At 40.5% G+C, this 22,525-nt stretch overlaps 2 protein-coding genes across 4 annotated transcripts in view; one reads left to right on the top strand and one right to left on the bottom strand.

Moving 5' to 3' along the window:
- LOC311302609 (uncharacterized protein) overlaps positions 1–22,525 on the top strand; it is a 495,915-nt gene that overhangs the window by 191,294 nt on the left and 282,096 nt on the right. The gene's annotated exons all lie outside the window — the stretch shown is intronic.
- Positions 1–22,525, bottom strand: part of LOC311302813 (uncharacterized protein) — a 273,934-nt gene that overhangs the window by 49,672 nt on the left and 201,737 nt on the right. The window contains exon 2 of one of the 3 annotated variants that reach the window (XR_014629670.1): positions 14,613–14,689. The exons of 1 other annotated variant lie outside the window; for it this stretch is intronic. The gene's annotated coding sequence lies outside the window, so the exon portion shown is untranslated. Of the gene's footprint in view, positions 1–14,612; positions 14,690–22,525 lie in introns of those variants that run through there. One more of the 3 variants, XR_014629671.1, reaches the window with a different exon arrangement.

The following is a 22,525-nucleotide window of genomic DNA, read 5'->3' as shown; positions in this document are numbered from 1 at the left end:
TGTTTCTGTCTGAATCATTATAACACATCATTACAACTATCAGTAACTGAACCTGGTTTCTTTTTTTTTATTATTTAAATTTAATACTTATATGTTACTTACCCTATTAACCCTAGACATCTCTAAGAGGGAGACGTAACACACGCCATGTCACCGTCTGCACTTCACGCCAGTCCAGCCGAGCCTGCATTTCACGCCAGTCCAGCCGAGCCGATGCAGAGACTGAGCTTCACGTCACGTCTGCCCGTCAAGAGTCTCGTCCCGCCGAGCCTGAATCTGATCCTGATGCTGAGCCTGAATCTGTTCCTCTTCCTCTTCCCGCGCCTGTGTCTTCGGACAAGATGGCTGACTCTACGCCAGTGTCTCCATACAAGATGGCCGCCTCCGAGCCAGTGTCTCCGTACAAGATGGCCGCCGCCGAACCAGTGTCTCCGGACAAGATGGTCACCGCCGCCGAGCCAGTGTCTCAGGACAAGATGGTCTCCGTCGAACCAGTGTCTCCGGGCAAGATGGTCTCCGCCGAACCAGTGTCTCAGGACAAGATGGTCTGCACCGAGCCAGTGTCTCAGGACAAGATGGTCTCCGCCGAGCCAGTGTCCTCAGCAGAGTTGCCCTCAGCAGAGATGGCCGCCGACACACCTGAACCTGAGCCCTCAGCAGAAATGGCCGCCGACACGCCTGAACCTGAGCCCTCAGCAGAGATAGCCGCTGCCACGGAGTCTGTTCCTTTCCCTGAGCCGGTGTCTGTTCCTTTCCCTGAGCCGGTGTCTGTTCCTGAGCCAGTGTCTGTTCCTGAGCCAGTGTCTGTTCCTGAGCCAGTGTCTGTTCCTGAGCCGGTGTCTGTTCCTGTTCCTGAGCCGGTGTCTGTTCCTGTTCCTGAGCCGGTGTCTGTTCCTGTTCCTGAGCCGGTGTCTGTTCCTGAGCCGGTGTCTGTTCCTGAGCCGGTGTCTGTTCCTGAGCCGGTGTCTGTTCCTGAGCCGGTGTCTGTTCCTGAGCCGGTGTCTGTTCCTGAGCCGGTGTCTGTTCCTGAGCCGGTGTCTGTTCCTGAGCCGGTGTCTGTTCCTGTTCCTGAGCCAGTGTCTGTTCCTGTTCCTGAGCCGGTGTCTGTTCCTGAGCCGGTGTCTGTTCCTGAGCCGGTGTCTGTTCCTGTTCCTGAGCCGGTGTCTGTTCCTGTTCCTGAGCCGGTGTCTGTTCCTGTTCCTGAGCCGGTGTCTGTTCCTTTCCCTGAGCCGGTGTCTGTTCCTTTCCCTGAGCCGGTGTCTGTTCCTGAGCCAGTGTCTGTTCCTGAGCCAGTGTCTGTTCCTGAGCCGGTGTCTGTTCCTGTTCCTGAGCCGGTGTCTGTTCCTGTTCCTGAGCCGGTGTCTGTTCCTGTTCCTGAGCCAGTGTCTGTTCCTGAGCCGGTGTCTGTTCCTGTTCCTGAGCCGGTGTCTGTTCCTGTTCCTGAGCCGGTGTCTGTTCCTGAGCCGGTGTCTGTTCCTGAGCCGGTGTCTGTTCCTGAGCCGGTGTCTGTTCCTGAGCCGGTGTCTGTTCCAGTTCCTGAGCCTGTTCCTGTTCCTGTTCCTGAGCCAGTGTCTGTTCCTGTTCCTGAGCCGGTGTCTGTTCCTGAGCCAGTGTCTGTTCCTGTTCCTGAGCCGGTGTCTGTTCCTGTTCCTGAGCCGGTGTCTGTTCCTGTTCCTGAGCCGGTGTCTGTTCCTGTTCCTGAGCCGGTGTCTGTTCCTGTTCCTGAGCCAGTGTCTGTTCCTGAGCCAGTGTCTGTTCCTGAGCCGGTGTCTGTTCCTGTTCCAGAGCCGGTGTCTCTTCCTGTTCCTGTTACTGAGCCGGTGTCTGTTCCTGTTACTGAGCCGGTGTCTGTTCCTGTGCCATGGCCGCCTGAAGGGTCGTCTCCTCCCTGGCCACCTGAAGGGTCATCTCCGCCCTGGCAGCCTGAAGGGTCATCTCCGCCCTGGCCGCCTGAAGGGTCGTCTCCTCCCTGCCCGCCTGAAGGGTCGTCTCCTCCCTGGTCGCCTGCACAGCCTGCTCCGCCCTGGTCGCCTGCACAGCCTGCTCCGCCCTGGTCCCCTTCACAGCCTGATCCGCCCTGGTCGCCTGCACAGCCTGATCCGCCCTGGCCTCCCATCCTGCCGCTCCATGGGCCTGGCCCTCCATCCCGCCCCCGGGTCCGCCTCCGCTCCACCTCCCTCCTGGACAATTTTAGGAGCGTCTGGAATCCACTCCTTAAAGGGGGGGCTATGTAACGGTCACCAGCTGGAGTGCCCTTGAGAGCCACCAGAGGGCACTCCACATAAGACTATTATCACTCACAAACTACATTTCCCATAACTCACTGCCCGGACTCATCATCACTGATCACATTCACCTGTACCTCATTCACTGATTGCATTCACCTGTGTCTCATCATCCTGTTAGTCTGTCTATTTATACCATGTTCATTCATTCACTCACCGCGACGTCTTGTTTAAGTGTTGCACTGCAATTCCGAGCATTTTCCCTGGTTTCTTGTCTTTTGGTTTATTTGGATTTCTTGCCCTGTTCCCTGGATTACTCTTTTGCCTCTGGTCCCTGCCTGTTTTGTTTGTTTCTTTGTTGGTTTGTTTGGACTGCCTACCTGTGTTTTGACCTTTTGCCTGTACACTGGATTACGCCTCTGGATTACCCACAATAAAGCTGCGTTTGGATCTTACCTTTGAGTCCCGGAGCAGTTTCAGGTAACTTATACTCAGAGTCAGTTACCATGGTAACCCAGAGTTTCTTTCGGTCTCCTCCCCTTTTTTAAAGAGGAAGTGATGTTTAAGCACCTCATTCATTCTTTCAGTACATTTTTATTAATAAAATACTGCTTTTTTTTAAATAAGATGAAGTCTATATAACTCCTTAACTGGCAACTGAAAACACAGTAGTAGATTAGAGTTACATAATGTAGTTCTAAATGAATTCTACAGAATTAAACTGTTGCATTTACTGGAAATCACTGAACTGTGTCCATCTGTGTACCAGAAGTTGATGGACCGTCCTTTCTGCTGTTCTTCCACACTCTGGGGGCGCGTGGAGAGATAATAATACCTGTTTATACTTAGATTTAAACTTAGATTCTATAGGCTACTTCACATAAAAATGTGAAAAAATGTGAATGTGTATATTGTTTGATGTGTAGACACATAATATTAACATTACCTCTGTAGGCCTCTCTGTGGCAGCAGAAACTCTTTATCCCCATGTGATGAGCATTTGGTTGAGTACACTTTATAACGCTATTTGTCATCATTTCTGGTGTATTGAGTAGGAGACTTACAACTGCCTGGGGTTCTGTTGGGACAGGAGGCTCCAAAAGACAGATATTACCATCAGAATCTATTGGGACCAACAAAAATCCTGATCCAAAGTAAAATAAATGGAAATATCAAAAATAGCCTATATAAAAAATAACACATATGTAAACCTCTTACATTTTATGAAGGCCCTTGGATCTTTGGGAGTGACTGGCTCTGAAGTCCGTCCAGGAATTCCCTCAGCCGTAAATGCTGCTGCACTGCTAGACACTGGATGCTTTAGTTATTTAATATGTCACATGTTTGTAAAGTCAGGTAGCTTACACCCATACTATGCTCAAGCCTTACTGAATTATGTTTTTATATTTAAATTTCTGCTGCTGCCATGTTCTTTTAATGCCTGCAGGATTGCACCTACATGAAAATTAATATTAGGTTGAATAACATAGTGTTTTTCCAGTTTCACCTCTGATATTATAACAGTTGGGCAAGTGACTTGTATTACTAACTACAAATGACATCTTCAACAGTGTAATTAGATTAATGTAATAATGACTATCTTTAGAAATTATTGGTCTACTTATTACTAATTACTAAATCCCATGTCAACCTTAAACACTTGAACAATACAAGGAGAGACAAGAAACAGCACTTTTAATGCTTTCAAATAAACAATATACAATTGCATGAATTATTAATGAATTGACCAAAGTGTGTAGAGGGAGAAGGTTAAATTAAAAATATAACTTTTAAAAATGTATGTTAAATTAGCCTATACAGAATTGTTCTATAGTCTAATACAATTACATCAGATTTAAATTTGCATTACAGAAGAATTAAGAGTAATCCCTTTAATTAAATTACAGTATTTAGATTACTTGGTAATGTAAGAAAAAATAATGTGGACGTCGAAGATCTCATAAATGAAGTTTATAATGAAAAAATGAAGCATAGCAGTGGCAAGGTACACAAAGCACCTTGGATTAACCGGCGTCAGAATGAACCCAGAACATCCAAATCTCAAACCTTTTATCCTGTTACAGTTTACAACTCTTAATGTCAATGAAGTTGCTCTTATTGTAACAGCTGTGGTCTGTATGTTAATGAAGTTGAGACACCCCATTGTCTGAGAAGATTCTCTATGTCCCACACCCATTCCCATTCTACAATTGATTACCATTTGTTCAGGATGTGATCAACCCAAATGGTCAACTCTTAATGTAAATGAAATCAGAACAGCAAAAGGTTTAGGTGATAAAGTCTATCTGAAGTGATCGCATCTTTGATCTTCTGTTAAAACAGAACGGTCAAATGTTTAAGGTGACAAGCTATTTGAAGTCCCTGTAATCAAGATGGTTGTTGGTTGCCCTCTGTGATACTATTTACGTATTACTGAGATTGGATGTAATTGTCTCTATATGATAATTAAGCTCTTTTAAGTGAAGGAACATTTTGATATATATTGGAGTGGAAGTTGTTAGGAACAGACCATAATGTTTTATAGTAATTAATTACACCCATCACTGTATAACAGTAATTAAAATATAAAGACCTCTTTTTGTCTGGCGCTGTTGCCATGGTGACTCATAATATCTGCGCTCCATTGATAATGGCTTTTGATAGTTGTGGTGCACACGCTAAACTCAGAGTCAGTCAACTCAGAGTTGATTGAACTAACTAATTTCAGCTGTTCTGAAACCAAAAACTCAGAGTTTCCCATCTCAGGGTAAGTCAACTCAGAGTTCAAGTTTTAACTCAGAGTTGGTTGAACCTCCTTTCTGAAACAGGCCCCTGCCCATCCCTAGTTATTTAATTGTTGCAAAAAATAAAAAAAATAAACATTCCTAGAACATTATTATTTATTTCCCAAAACAATAACCAATCAGGAACCAAATTCTAACATTAGGGGAATGTTCTGTGCTTTGCTGGGAAGCCCCAGAAGCAAACGTAATAATTAGCTTTCAGAAATGAAAATTATGAAATTATTCCTGATGCAAATAAAATTGGACAATAACAATAAGCTGTTGATCAAATAATTAGTTTAATTAAAAGTGAATAGAACAGAGTCGATCTCAAACAATGAACCAGTTGAAATTAATATCAGACTCGTGTCATATCTCTGTTGAAAGTGTTACGGCCTCTTCTTCAGTTCCCTGAACACGGAAGCTTTTTCCGGTGTAATTTTCCGGTGCTCTTCTTCAGACTGAGAAGGCAGAACTGATTTCAGAACGGAGGCTCCAGTGAAACTTCTCCTGCATTGATCACATTTACTAGCTGATAGACAGGTGTTCAAATACTTATTTGCAGCTGTATCATATAAATAAATAGTTAAAAAATCATATATTGTGATTTCTGGATTTTTTTTTTTTTTAGATTATGTCTCTCACAGTGGACATGCACCTACGATGACAATTTCAGACCCCTCCATGATTTCCAAGTGGGAGAACTTGCAAAATAGCAGGGTGTTCAAATAATTATTTTCCTCACTGTAAAAACACATTCATACACATACGCCTATAAATATACCTACACATGTGCATGTACACACATACTCACACACATATATATAAACAAATACAAATAAATATAAACAGTCAGATGTATTATTTTAATAGATGCTGTTTTACATGTAATTTAAATGTATTAACATTGCTAGTGAGTATGATATGCTTTGGCAGTTTATTCCATTCCTTCATACCTCTTGAAGAGTGTTTTTTATGGCATTTGTCCTTGCTATAAGTAAGGGGAAGTTGCCTTTAGTTGCATGTCTGGTACTGTACTGATGATCGTCTACACTGATAGAAAGATGCTTGAACAAAACAGAAGGCAATTTTGAGATGGAAATGTTTCTTATGAGAATTAACAATGAATACAACAGTCTATCTTTGAACAACAACCAGTTAAGATCTTTGTGCATTAATATAATATTTCTCCTACAGCTGCACCTAAGTGCTACACGAGCAGCTCTATTCTGTATAAGTTGTAATTTATTCATATATTCACCAGTGGCATTTGACCAGTAATCACTGTACAGTCTACATTTATGTCCATTATGTCATTACGTCCATGTTGTCCATATTACATTACGTCCAAAATATCATACCAAGTTTGTTAGATACATATCATACAGTGTGATTTATAATCTTATAGAAATGCCAAAAATTACCATTGCCATTTTGGCGGGTGTTAATAAAAACTTACTAGCCAGTTTGGCCAGTGATGCATGAGGCATTATATGCATGATACATAAGGCTCTGTTCCGCTCTGTTCTCGGTCATTTATCCCCCTGGCAGTACTTCCTACATTTCCCATGAACACTGTGCTGTAATGCTACGTGATGATGTTTCATACGCCGATTGGCTGCGCGCAGTTTGCAGTGAAACCAGCGCGAGAAACCATGGAAACGAACGGACACAGAAAACACAAGAAATAAGACGAACGAAGTTGGCTAGTAAAAGTAGGTTAATATTAAACGAAATGCGGCGGTGGTTGGAACAGACTTCTGGGGGGCGAGAAGAGGAACGAGGCAGGGGATGAGGAGGGTATCGACAGAGAAACTAAAAAAAGAAAAGGTAATGTCAAATGGTTGACGGGTCGTGAATGGCTAGTGTTTGATCACAATAATGTCGTCATGTATTGTCAGGATTGCCGCATGTACGCAAAAGAAAAAAACAAAACAAACAATTTCCTAGTAGGATCTAATAATTTTAAAGTAGAGGCAGTAAAGGACCATGAGAGTTCCCGAAGTCATCAGGAGAGCCTAAGGTTTAAAACTGCCAAGACAGGTCGTATTGACTTTCTGTGTATATTTTGTTGTATTGTACTTTGTGTTTTTCATGCCAGCAATTCTAATAAAATAATCAAATACATTCAGTGGCACTCATAATTTCTCTTATTTTCACCGGAAAAAATTTGGCTAGTGGATATTCTGATTGGCTGGTAACTTTAGAAAGTTACCAGCCAAATTAGCTGGCGATCAAAAAAGTTAATTTATAACCCTGAACGAGAATTATTGACGCTAACAGCCAGGCTTTATCGCCCAAGCCTACCCTCAGCTCAAGGGATTACTCTACAACTGTACACTACAATGTAATGTATATTCATAACAATAAAGCAACGCTTATGGAGATTCTCACTTTTCCGAAAACGTTTAAGCACATTTTCGATTCGCCATAATTTTTCGTGAAAATGCCAATATTTGAAATCTACACAGTTGATTTCTCGCATCAAATGTTCTCAGAAGTGAATTTAGTGATGAAAAACGACTTGCTGTATTAACCTGCCTCTCTTTCCTCGAATGCCGAAATGAATGCTGGGATATTTCTGCCATCAAGTTCACACACGTTACCAACCGATGCATCCTCGGTAAAATGGGCGTGTCAAGAACACTTCCGGGATTTTTAACCGTTCTTGCCAAAATGCAAACTTGTGTATTGGGACAGTACTTGGGCAGCGACTGATGACGTTTCACAAGTCCACAAGAACACAAGTACAGACAAGAACGCATATTGAGAAACGGCCAGAAAGTTGAGCAGCGCTGTTGTTTTTCCGTTTTTCCATGAGCGCCACCTACTGTCAGAGATTGACACTGCATTTGCTGACATTTTTTTGCATTGGTCTGAACAAACAAATCTCATGTGAATTTTGTGCCGAACATTCGTGTTAATGTGAAAATGTCCTGTCGCTCATCGTGGCTGTTGGGAAACTAACTTAGAAAAAACATGTTTCTCAGCACATAAAGATGAGCTACTGTGATCTCAGACTGAGGTGATGTGGTTTCTCCACTGCATGGATCTTCATGTGTAGCTTCAGGTCACTTTTAAAAGAGAAACTCTTTCCACACTGATCACATCTGTGCAGCTTCTCTCTGTTGTGCATCCTCTCATGTGTTTTCAGATGTGCTGACTGACTGAATCTCTTGTCACAGTGTGAAAACTTGTAAGGTTTTTCTCCAGTGTGGATCATTTCATGTGATCTCAGAGTTGATGGCTGATTGAATCTCTTGTCACAGTGTGAACACTTGTAAGGTTTTTCTCCAGTGTGGATCATTTCACGAGTTCACACTTACATATAATTTGAATGGGTAAGTTTAATGCGTATATGGCGTGCTGTCCGGAGGGAGGGCTCCGAGCTCGGAATTCAGCCCGAACCCAGAGTACTCCCCCCGTATGTAAGTGTTTAGTACTAGAAGTGTGGAGAAGGGGTGGTGGAGGGATGCTGCAAAAACTGTCAATGGAATGAGGTGAGACTGCTGAGTATTTATACCTCTCACCATTGATTGCTGAGTGCTTTCCACTTGTGTTAATTATCTGAACGTGCTCCTCCCGAACCTTGTTAATAAAACATCATTTCATGTGATCTCAGAGTTGATGGCTGATTGAATCTCTTGTCACAGTGTGAAAACTTGTAAGGTTTTTCTCCAGTGTGAATTCTCTGGTGCAGTTTTAAACTGTCCGCTGTAATAAAAGTTTTCTGCGCATGCGTCGCGACTGAGTGCGTTGTTGTGTTTGGAGCTCCGTCGAATTAATTCAGAAACCTTGTTTTTCTTCTTTACACTCTTTTACAAACGAACTTTTTCATTTTTATAGCGTGTGAACATATCTGGAATACTATTCTCCTTAAAAAACAATCGGATTGCTCTGATATCGCTACATATATCCAACCTTTCGAACTTCCGCTTCTAGCCTTAGCCCGCTAGCATTACACGCGTGGTCGCGCCTATCGATCGACTTATTTACACCCGTATCACTGAAAGCTATAATTCGCCATTATAGCACATCTGCTATAATGGCGAATATAACGGATGTGTGTCTAACGTTACCTTTGAGTGCAGGTGAGGACACCTTCGAGCTGCATTCTGTGCAGTTAGAGCTGGAATCCGTGGAGAAGCAGATCCGCGACCTACTAGAGAGACAGGCCGAGCTACGAGATCGACGTTTCGCGCTTGAAACATCACGCGCCGATGCTCAAAAGTCAGTGGTTAGTGCTAACCTTTTGACTCCGACCTCGTCTACTCCATGTGTTTCTCTGCCCAGGATGCGATCATCCCTGGTTTCATTCACTCCGGCACCGACACAACAACATGGACCCTGGATGATTCCACAGCGGAAGACGCGGGCCAGGACCAGAGCTAGGACCTCTCCGCCCCTCCCGGCCTTCGAGATCTCCACCCAGAACCGCTTCTCCCCTCTACGCGAGACGGAATGCGACGCTGTGATCATCGGCAGTTCCATCGTCCGGCATGTCCGTGCTACCATAGGTAAAGGTAAGGTTCGCACTCACTGCTTTCCTGGTGCTCGTGTTCTCGATGTCGCTGCACAGGTTCCCGGGATTCTGAACGGTGACGAGCCCGTCGGAGCTGTCGTGCTGCACGCGGGAACGAACGACATCAGGCTACGGCAGTCGGAGGTTCTGAAGAAGGACTACAGGAGCCTGATCGAGACGGTACGCAGCACATCGCCTGAAACAACGATCATCGTGTCTGGACCGCTTCCCACCTACCGACTAGGACACGAAAGGTTCAGTAGATTATTTGCTCTAAATGAATGGTTAATGTCATGGTGTAATGAACAGAGACTGCTCTTTGTAAATAATTGGAATCTTTTCTGGGAGCGACCTAGGCTCTTCCGTGCTGATGGCCTTCACCCCAGCAGAATCGGAGCGGCTATTCTGTCGGACAACATCTCCAAGACGCTACACACCATATGACTAGTAAGTCAAAGTCCAAATCACACTCTTTGCTGTCCAAACTTAATTGATATAAGTACCAATGTAAAACATTATATTGAAACTGTGTCTATTCCTCGTTTAGTGAGATCAAATAATAAATCTACTGCAGGATCTAAGAAAAATCTAATTGTGATTAAACCAGAAAATCTCAATATTAGTGAACAAAAACAATTTATAAAGCTAGGTCTTTTAAACATCAGATCGCTTACACCTAAGGCGGTTATTGTAAATGAAATGGTCACAGATAATAGTTTCGATGTACTTTGCCTTACTGAAACCTGGCTTAAACCAAATGATTATTTCGGTCTTAATGAGTCTACTCCTCCTGGATACTGTTACAAGCATGAGCCCCGTCTGATTGGTCGTGGCGGTGGTGTTGCTATAATCTATAAAGATATTCTTACTGTTACTCAGAAAACAGGTCACAGGTTTAATTCGTTTGAAGTACTTGTGCTAAATGTTACTCTCTTAGATGTAAGAAAGAAATCCATATTATCTCTAGCCTTGGCTACCGTATATAGACCGCCTGGGCCTTACGCTGATTTCCTAAAAGAGTTTGCAGACTTTCTCTCAGATCTTTTGGTCAATGTCGATAAAGCATTAATTGTTGGAGATTTTAACATACACGTAGATAATTCAAATGATGCTTTAGGGGCTGCGTTTACAGATTTATTAAACTCCTTTGGGGTCAAGCAAAACGTAACTGGTCCCACTCATCGTCTTAATCATACGCTAGATTTAATTATATCACATGGAGCCGATCCAACCGATATAGATATTATACCGCAAAGTGATGAAGTCACTGACCATTACATGGTCACTTGCATACTACGTACCGCTGAAATTTGTCATGTTGCGCCGCGTTATCGACCAGGCAGAACAATCCTTCCAACAACTACAGATCATTTCTCAAATAGCTTACCTGATCTGTCTCAGCTGCTCAGTGAACCCAAACAAACAGATGAACTAGAGGAAATGACTAGCACTATGAGCACCATTTTCTCTAGTACATTAGACATCGTTGCACCAATTAGATTAAAAAAGGTTAGAGAGAAAACTAAAGCACCATGGTACAACAGTGTTACGCATGTTCTAAAGAGAGAAACTCGTAATTTAGAGCGTAAATGGAAACAAACTAATCTAGAGGTCTTTAGAATCGCATGGAAAGACAGTATGTCACGTTATAAAAAGGCCCTAAAAGCAGCCAGGGCTGAGCATCTCCGCAAACTAATAGAAAACAACCAAAACAATCCAAGGTTTTTATTTAACACCGTCGCTAGACTAACAAATAAACAGACGTTACCGGAGCAAAATATTCTGTCACAGTGTAGTAGTAATGATTTTATGAATTTCTTCACTGAGAAAATAGAAAGCATCAGAAACACAATTGTAAATGTACAATCTTTAATGGTGTCTTATGATTCAGCCTCAATTATCACCCCGCAAGAACAATTACAGCGCTTTGCAACTATAGGACAGGAAGAGTTAAATAAACTTATCATTGCATCTAAACCAACAACGTGTTTATTAGATCCAATACCAACTAAACTACTGAAACAAGTGTTACCTGTAGTGGAAGAGCCTCTTCTCAATATTATTAACTCGTCTTTATCCTTAGGTCATGTTCCAAGAATATTCAAGTTGGCAGTTATAAAACCTCTTATTAAGAAACCACAATTAGATCATAATAACCTAGCAAATTACAGACCCATTTCAAATCTTCCATTTATGTCTAAAATATTAGAAAAAGTTGTGTCCGCTCAACTGTGCTCTTTCTTGCAAGAAAATGATATCTATGAAAAGTTTCAGTCAGGATTCAGACCGCACCATAGCACAGAAACTGCGCTCGTTAAAATCACAAATGATTTACTTTTAGCTTCTGACCAAGGCTGTATCTCAATACTAGTTTTACTTGATCTTAGTGCTGCGTTCGATACTATAGATCACACAATACTCTTAGACCGACTACAAAACTACACTGGTGTTCAGGGACAGGCATTAAACTGGTTTAGATCGTACTTATCAGACCGTTACCATTTTGTCTGCGTAAATGGGGAAAAATCGAAGATAACGTCAGTAAACTACGGTGTACCGCAAGGTTCTGTGTTAGGCCCTCTGCTATTCTCAATATATATGCTGCCACTTGGTAATATTATAAGAAAACATGGAATTAATTTCCACTGTTATGCTGATGACACTCAATTATATATTTCATCACGACCAGATGAAAACGCTAAATTATCTAAATTAACAGAGTGTGTTAAAGATATAAAATACTGGATGACATGTAATTTTCTGCTATTAAATTCAGATAAAACGGAGGTATTACTTATTAGTCCAAAAAACTGCCCACAAAACCTCTTACAATACAACTTTAATTTAGAAGGGTGTCCTGTTACTTTATCCTCTACAGTAAAAGACCTGGGTGTTATATTAGACCGCAACTTGTCTTTTGAAAATCATATTTCATATGTTACAAGAACAGCCTTTTTCCACCTTAGAAACATTGCTAAGCTACGTAACATGCTATCTGTTTCTGATGCAGAAAAGTTAGTTCATGCATTCATGACCTCGAGACTAGATTACTGTAATGCTTTATTAGCTGGTTGTCCTGCATCCTCAATAAACAAGCTACAGTTAGTCCAAAATGCCGCCGCTAGAGTTCTTACTAGATCAAGAAAATACGATCATATAACACCAATTCTGTCGTCTCTACATTGGTTACCTATAAAGTTCCGTATCAATTACAAAGTATTGCTACTGACCTATAAAGCCCTAAATGGTTTAGCTCCCGTGTATTTAACGGAACTTCTATCGCCCTACAATCCATCGCGCTCTTTAAGATCACTAAATTCGAGGCTTCTGGTCATTCCTAGGATATCTAAGTCCACTACAGGAGGGAGAGCTTTTTCACATTTAGCTCCTAAACTGTGGAATGGCCTTCCTGATATTGTTCGAGGCTCAGACTCGCTGTCCCAGTTTAAAACTAGATTAAAGACGCATCTCTTCAGCCAGGCATTCACATAATACTTACATTTTATACTACAGTTGAGACGACTCGACGCGGGCGATGTTTATGCCCTAAATCAATACATGATTAACTAACTGTATTTCTCTATGTACATTTCTGAAATGCACTTTCTGTAAAGCTGCTTTGAAACAATATGTATTGTGAAAAGCGCTATACAAATAAATTTGAATTGAATTGAATTGAATAAAAGTCTTCTCACATTCAAAGCACATGTACTCTCTCACACCAGTGTGAGTTTTCTCATGTCTATGTAAAGTTTGCAGCAGTGAAAAACTCTTTTCACACACAGAACATGAATGCGGCTTCTCCTTCGTATGAACTGTCAGGTGTGACTTCAGGTCTGATGACCTAAGAAATGTTTTGCCACATTGATCACATGAGAACGGCTTCACTCCGGTGTGGATCCTCATGTGACTCTTAAGATTACCTTTGCATAAGAATCTCTTTCCACACTGATCACATGTGAACGGCTTCTCTCCTGTGTGGATCCTCATGTGACGCTCAAGACCTCGTTTGTCAGTGAAACTCTTCCCACACTGATCACATGTGTGCGGCTTCTCTCTGCTTACATGCGGCTTCTCTCCAGTGTGGATCCTCTCATGTCTTTTCAGATGTCCTGGCTGACTGAATCTCTTGTCACAGTGTGAACACTTGTAAGGTTTTTCTCCAGTGTGAATCCTCTCGTGTTGTTTTAAACAGTTTGCTGTAATAAAAGTCTTCTCACACTCAAAGCACATGTACTCTCTCACACCAGTGTGAGTTTTCTCATGTCTATGTAAATATTGCAGCAGTGAATAACTCTTTTCACACACAGAACATGAATGCGGCTTCTCCTTCATATGAACTGCCAGGTGTGACTTCAGGTTTGATGCACTAAGAAATGTTTTGCCACATTGATGACATGAGAACGGCTTCTCTCCGGTGTGGATCCTCATGTGACTCTTAAGATTACCTTTGCATAAGAATCTCTTTCCACACTGATCACATGAGAACGGCTTCTCTCCTGTGTGGATCCTCATGTGATGCTCAAGACCTCGTTTGTCAGTGAAACTCTTCCCACACTGATCACACATATGCGGCTTCTCTCTGCTGTGGATCCACTCATGTGATCTCAGATGTCCTGGCCGACTGAATCTCTTGTCACAATGTGAACACTTGTAAGGTTTTTCTCCAGTGTGAATTCTCTGGTGCAGTTTTAAACTGTCCGCTGTAATAAAAGTCTTCTCACATTCAAAGCACATGTACTCTCTCACACCAGTGTGAGTTTTCTCATGTCTATGTAAATTTTGCAGCAGTGAATAACTCTTTTCACACACAGAACATGAATGCGGCTTCTCCTTCATATGAACTGTCAGGTGTGTCTTCAGGTTTGATGCACTAAGAAATGTTTTGCCGCATTGATCACATGAGAACGGCTTCTCTCCGGTGTGGATCCTCATGTGACACTCTAGACTATGTTTGGTTGTGAGACTCTTTCCACACTGAGTGCAGGTGAAAAATTTCTTGGTTCTTCTTTTCTTTAAAAATGTCTTTTTAGTCTTTGAGTAACTCAAGGGTTTTCCTCCAGGTTTGACATGATGTTCCTCCTTCACTTCACTCAGTTCTTCACTCTCCTCCTTCACTTCACTCAGTTCTTCACTCTCCTCGCTCTCTTCCATCGGATCTGACAGGAAAGAAAAAATATTAAATTTCATTTCATTCATTCATTACCACTTAATTCGCCATGAACTTGTTCGTTTCTTTTATTATTTTATGCAATCAGAAACCCTCAAACCGGTCACGCTTTGTATCTCTCTGTGCAAATCCTTCCTTCCCGCTCTGCCAGAAAGCAGCTGTCATTTACTGACGGAAAGCATGACAATAACCGCAATAAAGCCGTATATTGCCAAAAAGCGCATGTTGTCTTTTTTAGGAGTAATTTGAATGGTTTTGATAGGACCCGATGTCAACGCAGTCCTGAAGTGCCAACTAGTCTCTCCCTATGGAGGATCCCTTTACCACTCTACAGATAAAGCGTTGTTGGGAAAATGCGTTTCGCATACCTACCCCGAAGTGACAAAATAAAATAAAGGAAAAAAGAAAGGAAAGACCAGTACTTTGTTTAGGCTTTGTCTGTAGAGAATTACAAACCTGCACACATATATTCAAATGCACATAACTATAGAACCAATTCTTAATGCGCATGTGAACGCCATCAGCGTTTCTCACAGGTTCGCGTTTAAAGTCTGTGTAGAGAGAATGGTGTCGTCTTAGTGGCCCCTAATTTAATAACAAATGATCGCTGCGACGGAAGCGAATCAATCAAAACTAACTTTAGCTGGAAAATAACTTTATTAAAGAACCGCTATAAAGCCCAAACAATCTCTGTTACCTTAAATTATACGTTTATCTCTGTAAAGCTGCTTTGAAATAATCTACATTGTTAAAAGCGCTATATAAATGAGGATGACTTGACTTGTAACATGTCACCGTGCAGCTCTCAAGCCAGATGCTGTGGACAGGCTGGTGTTTTTATCACACACCTTGAAACGCATGTAGATCCAAAGAAACGCAGTTAATGGCAAAAAATGTTCAAGCTGCTGAAAGCCTGTTTCCTCCGTTCTAGTGACTTTTATATTATAAAGGCTATTTTACCTTTTAGTCTTTAAATTGTGGACTTTGTTTACAGTAGAATTATTTGTTTACATTAGGGCCTCAACGATGCGTCAACGTCATCGATTACGTCGACCATGAAAATACGTCAACACACATGAAATGCATTGACACGTCATTCATTATTTACGTTTAAATATCGAGTAATGGCAGCTTCTGCTCCCGCTCATGGTAAAAATTAGGGCTGCACGATTTGGGGAAAATGTCATAATGCGATATAATAAACAAATGGTTTCATGAGTCAACTTGCTTGGTTCTCAAGGAAAATAAATGCACACACAGATAAGTGATAATCTGCCTAAAGAAAAAAGTTCTTTAGTCAAGAGCAGTGAGTGTTTTTCTCTGTTCCCTTTGTTCTTTGATCAACTTTAGCGACAGATATAATTAGTGGCTACTGTGTACTGTCCCTTTAAGACCAGCCGCTGCTGTCAGAGACGCGGATCTCACACGCGCCTCAAGAGTCACGACTCTTCACGTTCATCATAAGACTGCTCTTATGTTATGAAGATACTCAACAAAAAGACATTTTAGCATAATTGTGTGTGTTATTATTCATGCAAGCTCGAAAGAGAACTGTATTCTGGCATGCTGTTTTGTGCGCACGCACGATTAGGGCTGGGTACCGAACGTCGATACTTTTATGGTATCGAAAAAAATACTTCGATCCTATGAGTATCGAAAAATTCTTTATCTTTTGGTGCCAAATTTCGGTTCCAAAAGCATCTAAGCTTATCTGTCCTCTCTGTATATTGACAAAGAGCAGAGCACCGACCCACACACACACGGAGAGGTGCGGATGGATCAAACTGTTTGCAGTTTTGTTGAAGTCACAGAGAGTCACGGTCTCAAAAGTTTAGTAACAGTTTTTTTAAAACTTCACGCAGACAGTCTTGCTGCGATATGATATTAATGACGAGCCGAAAGCGGTCGCAGTGCTGTTGACGTTACACTTCCTCTTACTAGACAAGCAGCCACAATGGTGGTTTCTCTGCCCTGATGACTGACTGACAGGCAGTCATTTTATTAATGTTTGGCTACGTCTACATTAATCCGGATACATTTGAAAACGGCGTTTTTGTTTATAAACGCTCTCCGTCCACACTAGCATTTTCGGACGTTTCAGTGTGGATGAGAAACTTTTGAGAAACGTCAAATTCACCTTACAGCACATGCGTAAAACCCCACAAAAGATCACTGATATGATTCAGATGGAAAAATAAATAAATAAATGAGTTATCGCGCAATTCTTCTGACAGGATAATTTTATTTAGTAAAATAACTCACCATTCACTGATGCGGTTCCAGGTCGCACTCAGTCACCACATGTTTGGTCTAAAACGCAACTGCTCTCATGTATTGCCGCAGGACAGCAAATGTGAGTAGCCTAAATTCTGTCTCAGCATAAAAACGCCATCTCAGTGTGGACGGAAGGCCAAAACGGAGAGAAAAAATATACGTTTTCAAACGAAACCGTAGGCTATTCGTGTGGACATGGCCTTACTGAGTGAGCAGTTTTACCAGAATTTTTTTATTTTGATAACTGTTTTGATTCACAATTAAGGTGGAAAATAAAAGCTTTGTGTTTTTTTGTATTTATGTATATAAATGTATATAAACACCCTGTGCAAACTCCCAAACGTATTACACACCAATATCCTTGGTATAAACCATAGACTGTATGGTAGAAACCCAAAAATCAAGAAAAACCACGTCGGACAGGCAAATCACGTGGTCTCGCGCATCTAGTCGCTCCGCTTCTGAAATGCTCCTGGTGTGAGTTGGCACCGCGTGGAGGACGGAATAAAAACTTGTCGCAGACGTAATGCACCGCACACATGTGCAGTGTAAATGAGGGGTAAGGCCGGTGACACACTGGATGCGTGGAGTGATCGTGGCGTTTCTGTTGCGTGGCGGCTGCGTCGCGTTTTCCATGTCTTTGCACACCAGAAGCGTGTCTGACGCGGCGCTGCTGCTGCTAGGTGACATATTGGTGATATATTTGACATAGGTGGGGAGAGAGTTGTGGAAGGCCTATACTTCATGTTAAACATAAATATATAGCAGCAAAGACAACGTCGGCAGTGTTGACGGCAATATAGACTATAGAATATTTCGTTCTGTATTGACAGGTGCAGTATTTGAAAATAAATAATATTTTTTTTAAATTGCATTTATATTTGCATTTATGTCAAACCCTAGACACTTTCAAACATCAAAATGACATTTATTAATATGTATTCGTTTCAAAATATCATATAAACATCTTTTCCTATTCAATTTTGCTTGGAAACGCTTCCAAGACGCTTGCGTGTCGCGTGAAAAATAGGCGTCGGTTCTATTTCTAGCGTTCACGCATCCAGTGTGTCACCGGCCTAATAAGCGTTTAGAAATTAACAACTTAAATAAACAATAGAGTGAAGAAAAAGGATATATATTTTAAATTTTATATTATTTTAAACCACTATATATTTTATCTTGTTCTGCATGCATTTTCAATAGGCTTTCCAGTTCCATATTAATACAACACCCAATTTTCTTACTTTCTTCATAAGTTTTAACCTTTCTTTTACATATTTTATACATTTTATTAAAACATGTTCAATTGTTTCTGCCTGATCACAATAATTACATTTACCTGTTTTATGTTTTCCTATTTTGAACAACGAATGATTTAGTCTAGTGTGCCCTATTCGAATGTGAGAAATAATTGTATCTTCTTTTCTAATCCTAAAAACACTTCTTCCATTTCCTACTTGTTGTCATCACTGTTCCATACTTCTTGCCATTTGTTGTTTATGAATTCTTTAATTTGACTTTTAACATGAATGAATTCTTTAATTTGACTTTTAGGAGTTCTGAATTCTTTAATTTGACTTTTAGGAGTCGGATCTTGTAGAAGGGGTGGAGATTGGTAGGTTTAGGGGTGGAGATGGGTAGGTTTAGGGGTGGGTTTAGGGATCAGGGGGTGGAGATTGGTAGGTTTAGGTATGTAAGGTGGGAGGAGTTGGATCTGGATCCGACTCCTCCCCGTGGATTTCATGTTCTGCATTGAGAACCATCTCCATCATGCACTGGACCTTGAATAATTAATGAGGTTCATTTTTCACTGTTTTCCAGCTGTATTTACACTGTTTTATCATTGCTTTTGTTGTCAGGATTAGTAACTTGCCATTTGGTGACATTTCGAGTAAAGTTTCTGCTCAAAATGACACATTCAAACACAAAAATGATCCATCAAATGTTACCGTCATTGTGTATTGTCTACCAAGTATTGAGGTCTTTGCATTCACATGAAGCTTAACATCTGATATGCTGTAGTCTAAATTACTTGGATAATCTAAGTAAAGCACATACTATAAATGACTGGTATAATTCAATATTATTGTTTGAGTGAAATATAATGCAAAGGAAATGTCAACTAAATCGATATTAATCAACCTTTTATTAGCCAAGTTAAAATTACTTATTTTCTTTGTTACTTTCACTTAACTAGGCTAAGTAAAGTTTACTTAATTCCATATTCCAAGTAAATTTAACTTAAAGTTTTTTAATTAAAGCTACTGATAAATATGTTTAGGTTTTTACTTGGCAAACTTTGTAAATTTACTAGCATTTTCTCAGTGAAAAAACTTTTCAAGTAAAGCTTTTTTCAAGTAAATCCTACTCCAAATTTTTTTCAGTGTGTTCCCGGTTCCAGCTGACCTAATCTATGCAGCCTAACATTGAATTATAGAGGTCTATAATGTGTTATGTGTATGCTAGGTCAAAGAGATGTGTCTTTAATCTTGCTTTGAACTAGGGCTGTCAATCTTCCTCTATAATACTATTCGAATTCCATTCCTTAATTTATTTAATATTCGAATAATATTTGAATATTAAATGCTCAAATTCATCCTATTATTAATATTTACGACATTACACAGTCTTATGGATCGCCAATGCGTGATGTTGATCGGTCTCATATCTGCACAGATAAACCGTCAGTTTGTCTGTTATTGCCTTTTGGCGGACAGTTGGTAGCAGTTGAGCCCCGTGATGAGGAGAGAGAGAGAGGCAGCACATAAGTAATTCTTGCCTGTTTTAGCGGCGGTTCCTCGGACAGATCGCCTAGCTTGTCAGGTTGTAAGTTGTCATAAAAAAAAATAACGTATATTTTCCTCTCCGTTTTGGCCTTCCGTCCACAATGAGACGGCATTTTTATTAATGAAAACGCACTCCAAAGTGGATATATTTGAAGACGCCGTTTTCACGTTGTAGTGTGGACTGAGAATCAAATTGTTGATCTCCGTTACCGTGGAGATATTCCTCTCCGCGACTTTTGACAGTTGTTATGATGATACAGCGTGGATAACGTGCACAATTGTATTACGATTCAAAAACTTTATTGTTTATCAGACAAAACATAAGCATTTAATTTTCACATGTGTGTGCCAAGGCGGCGAGAAAGGCAAGATTGCATTTTTTTTTTTTAAATATACATAAAAAAGCAATATTCGAATAGGAACTTCAGCATTCGAATTGTATTGATTTTTTTGATATTCGAATTATATTCGAATTTCGGAATTCGTTTCAACAGCCCTACTTTGAACTGACAGAGTGTGTCTGCTTCCCGGACGATGTTAGGAAGACTGTTCCAGAGTTTTGGTGCTAAATAGGAAAAGGATCTACCGCCAGCAGTCGATTTTGATATTCTAGGTGTTATCAACTGGCCGTAATTTTGAGATCGCAATAGACGTGAAGGACTATAGTGCATTAAGAGCTCGCTCAAGTACTGCGGAGCTAAACCATTTAGTGCTTTGAAAGTAATCAGCAATATTTAAAGATGTATACAATGTTTAATAGGGAGCCAGTGCAGTGTTGACAGAACCGGGCTGATATGGTCATACTTCCTGGTTCTGGTAAGAACTCGAGCTGCTGCGTTTTGTACTAGCTGTAGTTTGTTTATTAAGCGTGCAGGGCAACCACCCAGTAGAGCATTACAATAATCTAGCCTTGAGGTCATGAACGCATGAACTAATTGTTCTACATTTGTCAATGAGAGCATATGACGTAATTTAGATATATTTTGGTAATCGTGGCAACTGTATAGTCTTATTCACATTTGTTTTTCTGATTTATTGTTTTGCTTTATGAGAAAGACAAGGTAAAAAAATAGTCGGGGCTTTACTATAAAAGGGCTTTATTTTCCGTGACCACATCAGGGAGCTCTTGGCAAATCTTTTGGTTTTGCGGTGGAAACGCACGCTTTTGACGTGTCAGTGTGCAATCAGACGCCCGACCAGGCGTCTGTGAACACTTTTGGCTTGCCATAAATTCGACCTCATTCGCGCGTCCAGTTCGCGTCAAACTTTTGTTCAAGCGTCCAACTAGACGCGGTAGACGCGAATTTGACGTGCTATTCGCGTTTGGTGTGAACGCACAGTAACAGGGAAACTTGCTACTGAACAAAGACTGTTTCTGTTGCTCCCTGATGAAAGATACCTGTTGATACCTGTTCAGAAAAAAAAACAAGAAAACAGGACTTTGATGCTAACTTGTTTAACAAGCTAGATAATGGTGGATAAGGTAATGCCCTGGCAGTGGCAAATAGCTTTGGTTTAATATTTGATTTGATTACATTAATTTTTAAGTTGAGATTTACAAGAAATATTTTATTGCTACTGTGTAAAGGGAATACTAAAAATCGCGATTAAAAATTGTAATCATTGCCCAGCACTAGTAAAAACTGATAAAACTAGTTATTACAAAAATGATCTTAGACAATTCTTGAGTGGCATAAGTTATTCTGTTTTCAAAAAAAAAAAAAACATCTGTATATTGAGATGTGGAGCAGTGGAGGAAATGACATTTGTTCATTGCAGATCAGATGTTTCCAAAACCCATATTTTTCTGAAAAACAAATTTATATAATGAAATTATTTTGGCGAAGTTTTATATTCATAAGACAAAAATAACTCAAACCCTCCTATACCTTTTATAACACTGATCTCACAGTATACTTTGAAACACTTTCAAACATGAGATCACAAAACAAAACGTTTTTGAAAATATCTATAACTGTCTTGATATTATAAACTTTTATTTTTGTATTTATTTGTATTATGTTCATTTTATACTTTAGTTGTTATTGTTATTCTCTGGTTTACACATTTTGAGCTGTATTTACAATGTTTATTCATCTTGTTTTTTATTGCATTATACTTGAAATGTCTGTACTTGAACTAAATAATAAAATAAAAAAATCATTAAAACCAAATCAATTATTTTAAAGATAAAAATGTCTCCTGACACTATTAAAGTCATACTAGTTTTGTATTTTCATTTAAAGTACATACAAACTAAAAGTAAGGTTATTTTTCATAATAATGGTACTGTCAGGGTCCTGCCTGCACAATGTTTTTTTCTCCAAGAAACTCACTCTGTTGACACTGATAAAAAATTCTGGTCAAACCAGTGGGGAGATAAAATACTTTTCTCTCATGGTTCTAATAGGTCAGCTGGCGTTGCAGGGGCCAGTTCTCATCTGGCGTTTATGAACTAGAGACCGGATTTAACTGTAAGATTAAAAATATTATATGAATGCCTGACTGAAAAGATGCGTCTTTAATCTAGTTTTAAACTGGGAGAGCGAGTCTGAGCAACGAACAGTATCAGGAAGACTATTCCAGAGTTTTGGAGCTAAATGTGAAAATGCTCTCCCTCCTTTGGTGGATCTGGATATCCTAGGTATGACCAAAAGCCTCGAATTTAGTGATCTTAAAGAGCGCGATGGATTATAGGGCGATAGAAGATCCGTTAAATAGACTGGAGCTAAGCCGTTTAGGGCTTTATAAGTCAGTAGCAATAC

Source organism: Rutilus rutilus (genome assembly GCF_951802725.1).
Source record: "Rutilus rutilus genome assembly, chromosome: 1".
NCBI lineage: Eukaryota > Metazoa > Chordata > Actinopteri > Cypriniformes > Leuciscidae > Rutilus > Rutilus rutilus.
The sequence above is the reverse complement of the archived record's forward strand: the minus strand, read 5'-3'. Positions and strand labels throughout refer to the sequence as shown.